Source organism: Topomyia yanbarensis, chromosome 1 (assembly GCF_030247195.1).
Source record: "Topomyia yanbarensis strain Yona2022 chromosome 1, ASM3024719v1, whole genome shotgun sequence".
Classification (NCBI taxonomy): Eukaryota; Metazoa; Arthropoda; class Insecta; order Diptera; family Culicidae; genus Topomyia; species Topomyia yanbarensis.
Window position 1 is genome coordinate 161992213 of NC_080670.1, and position 7367 is coordinate 161999579.

The following is a 7367-nucleotide window of genomic DNA, read 5'->3' on the forward strand; positions in this document are numbered from 1 at the left end:
AAACCCGTCATTTGCCTGCGAGAAGAAAGAATCTTTTTCTATTTGACATTTGCTCTTCAGTTACAAAAGTGTTAACCAAACAAAAGGAGCAACACAGAGAAATTTTGCTCGCGTATAGCCTGAATCAAAATTACTTGCATGCCAAGTTAGCGAAACCGTTACCAAATCAACTATCACCAGCGTAACCGGCAACCGGGAGGAACAGTGGTCGATATTTTCAAGCATATGAAGCTGTCGAAGTTCACACAAATATTTGGTATGGCAGGCTTCCTGTACCTGTGTATTGAAAAGCGACATTTTTATTGCAACCGAGCCCGTCAATAAAGAATTGTATGTGGAAGAGTGCCTTAAAATCGTCTGCTATCTTTCATGAAGCAACACGATTATTCCACGCTCTTTTGAGCGGATTTGAATACTGGCATTACGGAAAAAGAACACGTAGTGGTATAACGCCTATAAGGTTCTATGGGGGCCCAAGGACAAGAACTCTCCCAACACGCTTGCGCTCGGACTTCTATTGAACTGTTGGTCCACCGGCAAGCGGAGCCTGAATAATACCCAAAACTGTTCAAGTAAAATGGTTGTGGACAAGGTGGCTATACAGAACTTGATGGCAGTAATTAAAAGACGCTCAACCGAAAGCTTAGCTGAATATTTTTCTGTATAAAGCTATATGAACTTATTAAAAAAAATTAATCATTGTTGTTTGACGAAGTTTTGATCATAGACGACGCTGGTGGTTGAGTGATAAGCGTAACCGACGCTCAGTCAAGTGGGTCTGGCTTTTATCCCAGCCGAGGTCTATGAGATGTTCTGAGGTGAAAAATGTGTCACGTCTTTCTTCGCAAGGAAAGTAGAGTTATTTACCCCGGTCCATGTGTTGATAAACCGATATCTGGCTGTGGAGTTACTTCTCTGGTGTCGATGATAGGCATACAATGCAGACAGAGACCAACAGAAAATAAACGAAAAAATTGATCGTAACACTCTTTGTAATGAAAAGTCATTGGAATTAACAGCGCTAAGGGACCATTCATAAATTACGTAACGCTTTTAGGGGGGGGGGGGGGTTGTGACATGTTGTGACATAGGGGAGAGGGGGAGTTAGCTAGATCGTTACGTAACATGTTTTCACCGAAGAAAAAAAAATTTTCTAGGAATTTGTTACGTAACAGGGGAGGGGGGAATGAAGAAATTTGTGACAATTTGTTACATGGGGGGAGGGGGGAGTCAATTTCGGGCAATTGTTGCGTTACGTAATTTATGAATGGTCCCTAAGTGTATTCTTCTATATTTCTCCATACATAATAACTGATAATTATTTTTTCCAGCACATTTCGAGCTTAACAGTTCTTGTGTTAAAAAAAATGAACAATGATGGAGAGGGCCCTTATGTTGAACCCCCTGGGCCCGTAACTTCTCTCTACAGCCCTGACGAACGCACATAATAAATCAAAGGTTTTTGGTCATACCATGACGGCTAGCATCCCAACAAAGCGCTGAAACAAAAGCTGCCAGTCAACACCTGTGTGAGGAAGCTGTACAAATTAACTTTGGGTACAGCCAGAGTCCAGAGCTTTATCTTGCTAAACGTAAGGGCGATGCTCCGATAATATTCAATTTGGTCTTCGCAGATAAATTCGCTCGAAAGTTTATGATTTGGCAAGGCATCTGCAGTTGTGGAATGAACACGAAGTCTTTCATCACTGGGACACTCGACGAGGAACGATTCGTTCAACAATTTCAAAGTATATGTTCAATGCTGGCTTTCAGGCTCTAATCAAGTGTTTCTCGAGAATTATTTTTATTCTTTCTTTTATTTGAAAGTTGAGTTAAAGAATTCAGTTATACACATGTTTTGAATATTTTACAGGACAGTTGAATCCCTGAGTGTTTCCAATGCTGTTTCAATAAAAACACATTTGCGCGTGAAGGGTGAAAAACCTATAACTAAATTAGTTATGGAATTTGCGTTTCGACTTCGCCTTATCACAATCTGACACAAATGTGTACCAGGACTACGTTTGTGATATAAACAAGGCTATATTTTTCCCTAAACGTAGTCCTGGTAAACATTTGTGTCAGATTGGCTTACGAAGCCGAACCAAGTTTCGATTTCACTAGTTCTCATCGGTTTCTTGCGGAACATCACGCTTGACTAGGGGTTTGCTCAGAAACACGACGACGACGAACCCATTTTCGCCATGTTTCTATTATTTCCCTTTCCATTTGAACCCGTTGGTTAGAGCAGCGTCTGCCATCTTTGTACAACGCATTCAGTTAAATGCTATCGCAACAATAGGGACACTCGATTCGAGTTTTCGTTTCGGTCAAACACGAGAATTTCACTGTTTTCAGCAAATTTTTGTTATTATCTTGGTCCTTAACAACGAAGCAAAGCTGTTGATGCCAATTTGTACGCATTCCATTGATTGTAGGCCAAGTAATTAATGAATTAGTGAGGCACCCTCCTTAGCATGGTGAAAATAGGCACTATACCCTATGTCTCCATTTTTGGAACTAGCGTCGATCCGGCGTTTGTAGTTTTGTAACTAATTTATATGATTATATTTACATTAGTATTTAGAACTCTAATAAATCAGACTTATCATTAACGCCGAACCATGGTGTATAACGGGTATCCCACATCAAACCGCTGTAGAAAATAACCAATTGTATATTCTCTCTTGAAAATTGGGTAGAAGTAGTTTAAAGTGTATTGTTTTTACTGTATTTTATCGCCGTTAGTTTTTCGAGAATAGGAAAAAAATGGGGTCACCCGTAAAGCAACGTCGCGAATTGATTTTACGCATGCACTTGGAAAATCCTCAACTGTCTCATCGGGACATCGGAAAACAACTCGGAAACGTGCAGTCAACGGTGAGTCGTGTAGTGATTGAACGTTACTACCGAGCTCTGAGCATCGAACGGAACGAGAAATGCGGTCAGAATGGATATTCTATTCGTGATCAGAATCATAAGCGTGTAGTGAAAGCGGAATACCAATGCTTCGGTCAGGGATGTGACCAAAACGCTGAATCTGTTCAAGTCTTTCGTTCGGAGAGCCAAGGGCCGGGAGGAACTACATGCGTACAAAGCGCAGAAGGATCCAAATCGTGACGAACGGCAAAATACGGTGGGAAAGTCACGGGCCCGGAAACTGTACACGCAGATGATGATGAAGCCTCATTGTCTCATCATGGGTGATGAGACTTACGTCAAGGCGGACTTCCGGCAGCTTCCGGGGCTGTTTTTCACCGCCCAGCACAAGTTTGATGTTGCGGAGGAAGTAAGGAAACAGAAACTTTCAAAGTTTGCCATTAACTACATGATTTGGCAAGCGATCTGTTCATGTTGCAAACCGAGTCCGCTGTTCGCGACTACTGGGACTGTAAACGGGGAGATCTACTTCGAGAAGTGTCTACAGAAGCCTCTGCTTCCCCTGTTAAAGGAACATGATGGCCCTACGATCTTCTGACCGGATCTAGTTTTGTTCCAATATTGAAATGTTCTTGAGTGGTACGAAGCCAACGGGGTTACTTTTATACTCAAGGACATACCCCCCCCCCCCCCCTCCCAACGCACCGGAACTAAGGCCTATCGAAAAATACTGGACAATTATGACACAGGCCCTACGGAAGCATCCCAAGGTCAAATCTAAGGAAGTCACGAAGAAAAAGTGGGTTTCCGTACAGAAGAAGCTGCAGTTTGATGTTGTACAGAACCTAATGAGTGGAGTTAAGCCTAAGGTGCGAGCGTACGGTTGTGGTATTGAAGCAGAATGAAATAAATATACCAAAAGATTACTAATGGGCCCTCTAAGTAATTTTCCAAAGAGTTTTCTCCGTGATATAATTTGTTTGACAGACCTCTTTCACGCTCCGTACTTTTCGTCACCCTGTTGACGAAGAGCTCCCAGAGAGTATCCAGCAGGCATATGGGTCTGTATGATGGTAAATCTACGGCGGTTTCCCTGGTCATATAACGTCAGAGTTATATTTTTCACATCGGGTAGCTTTCTTAATTTTCGGACTCTTCACTACTGTCAGAAACTCAATATTACAGAACTGGATATCTCAGGCAATTTCTTCTTCTACCTCGTCGTACGGTATCGGTAGCGACGTTGTTGGGTCATGCTTTGTGAAAAGACCCTTCACGATTACCTTCAGCTCATCCAGGCACATTTCAAACGATCTTGATGGATCTTTTATCTTAGCCATCACGACTTGATAAGCGTTATCCCAAGGATTGGTCTCAGCTTCTCGGGACAGGCTCTTTATAGCAGTTTAATTTGCTCACCTTTATCTCTTCCGTTTCAATGCGTTTCCAACCGGACGAAGCACTACACTAGATACCCTGGCATCCAAAAAATAGAAATTCTCATAACTATTGCAATTTCTAAACGATTTGGACAGTTGAATGTTTTCTTAGCCTCTGTTAGATCATGATTGAAAGAATCGGATAGTACATCTGATTCTGGGAAATTCAGATTTCAAAATGGGAGTCATCTGAAGATTTGGTCTGTTCCTGACTCAAATCAATAAGTGGTCCTATTATCATACAATGTATTATCCTGATGCAATTCTAAACATGTGGACTCCCATATTGCTAAAATTTTATTGAAATTTTCGAATAATACCACACTACTGCAACATGTCGAACATGAACCATCCTTCGACAGCATCGAGATGTACTACCAGAACGTCGGTGGCCTACATTCATTAAATGACAGCTATATGCTCGCGACTACGGGCTATTGTCATGACGTTATTGTCTTGACCGAAACGTGGCTCGACAACCGTACTCTGTCTTTGCAGGTGTTTGGTTCAGCATTTGATGTCTACCGCTGTTACCGCAACGCCCTCAAGAGCCATAAGACATCGGGTGGCGATGTGCCTATTTCTGTTCGCTATGGTATAAAAGCATAATTTTGATTTCTGGTTCCGGTGTCATTCGAAAGGGGATGTCTATTTTTAGGAGTCGACTTCTTGGTAATTTGTCGTTTTTTGGTTGGAATGGTTTGGAGATGCAGCTATTGGTTTTTTTTGCATCGATATGTGTGCAATTTTGAGAGTTGTGATACCGCGGAAAGGTTGGATATCGCATTTCCAAATTTTCCCCGGAGATTTTCCAGGTCTCGGAGGAGCTATTTTTTCAGGGAAAAGATTTTCTTCGAGGTGGCATCGGGTTTCAACGTTTCGTGCATTTCTGATCAATTTAGTTTAGGAGTGCTATATTCCTTGGTCGTGTCCGGTTGTGGGTCAGGAGTGGGGGCTCACGTTCACGTGAGGCCTCAAGGTGCTCTAGCGTTTGCAGTGAATCCGTTTAGAAAATTTAAGATGGTTATTCTTGTAGGTGCCATACCGTAAATCTCGTGGTGTCGCCAACATAAAAACACCCCAGTAATTAAGTCAACCTGTTAGAAGCTATGAATATATAAACGCGATCTTAACTGCGATTATACAAACACCAGTTCCCACACGATCACGGATCGCGCGCTCCGGAGCCCAAATCTCGGTATATGCCTTCATTTATGCTACACTAAAAATAAAAATTACAATGTCGACTCTGCGATCATACAAGCCTAACCGTCTACGAGATCATGAATCTATCACGTCCAAAAGCCCCTACTCTCGGTCCTAGCAGCCGAGGTTGGACCATTAAAAATGACGTTCATATCCACTAGACAATACATTCCATGGTAACGTGACCGGGACCATTTGTTGTATGGAGAAACTTACTCTCCTCTAGCATTCAGAACGTTAACATACAAACGCTTGAGCCCTTCGCGATCATATACGCACACCTACGCCTGCAATCTCGCAAACATGAAAATACCCCGGTGATTAACTGAACATTTGCGCGATAATGTATCGGTCATGTTTGGAAATCATCACCTTCTATCCTAACAGCATAGGTTCATGCATTCAGTGAAATCAATAAAAAATCGATGCGCATATCCACTAGACCAGCGGTTCTCAACCTTTTTCGTCCCACGGACCCCTTCGTGATCATCCAGGGTTGTTGCGGACCCCCACGGCTTAACACACATTTTGTGTACTATCCAAATATTATTTTCAGCGTTACAAAAAAGTCTAATGGTCCGCGGACCCCAGGTTGAGAATCTCTGCAGTAGACAACACCTTCCATAGTGACATGACCGGGAACTTTAATGATATGGGGAACTCGCTCAATTCTAGCATATTAACCGGACACTGAAAATTAAGTATCGGTCTCACGGTCCGCACCATCATTCAAGAACACGCGAATATGTAAATGGTCACGCGGTTGTAAAATCGAATTTATACACGCGAAGTTACACGCGACATACAATTGTCCTTAAAAAGTGTTTTAGTGTGTGACATTTCTTGTCTCTTCTGCTATTGTAGTGAGTGATTCTGACTGCGAGTCCTTCCGAGAATCCAGTTCTACAGCTCCAGTATGACAGCTCTCCAAAAATTGTTAAATTAGTTATTCTACAATTTCATCTTAGGTTAGGAAAATTTCATGTCATAGTATACCGCGAAACCACGATGCTACATTGTAGCGAAAAAAAACCTTAAATCAAACATGCTTGCTTTTCTTGTGTTGATACGGGGAAATATAAAACCCTGTTTTAGAGTAGCCTATGCACCCAGAAAGACTCAGAATTTTCTGCGCATTGAGACGCACCCTGTATGATCATTGATCAGCCGTGAGAAAGACATAATTACATCATTACGCCATTAGATATATTAAGATGAATTTATTTGCACCCCAATCTCATCACTTTAATCCCCCGTTCACTCTCATTACTATAATTTCGGTGTATACCTCATTATTAATGATGCAATTTTTCTTTCCTTCTCTTCCATCATTACACAGAATTATCTCACTGCGGATAGAGAAAGCATCGAAAAACTATCGCAACAACTCGGAAAATCTGTGCCGTGCAACCGGCCGGCAGCAGTTGACCTAATAATCTAGTTAAGCGATAAATAATTCCAACAAAATTACCGCTGATTGAACGCTGCTGCCGCGCTGCCTGGATTGAATCCGGTCGCTCGCTCGCTCATCTGAGAAAGACGAATCTGAACACCGCTAGAGACGGATAATGAAACAGATCAATGTGGCCGTCGTCGGACTGTCCGGTGTTGAAAAAGATAAGGGCCAGCTGGGGGTGGGAAAATCCTGCCTGTGCAATCGCTTCGTTCGTCCCAAGACAGATGACTACGCGATCGATCACATCTCGGTGCTGAGTCAGGTGAGTTGAAATAAATACATTCTTATTCTCGCAGTGAAAAACCAACTAATTTTTGCCTTTCTTCCGACAGTCCGACTTCAGCGGCCGTGTCGTCAACAACGATCACTTCCTGTACTGGGGTGAG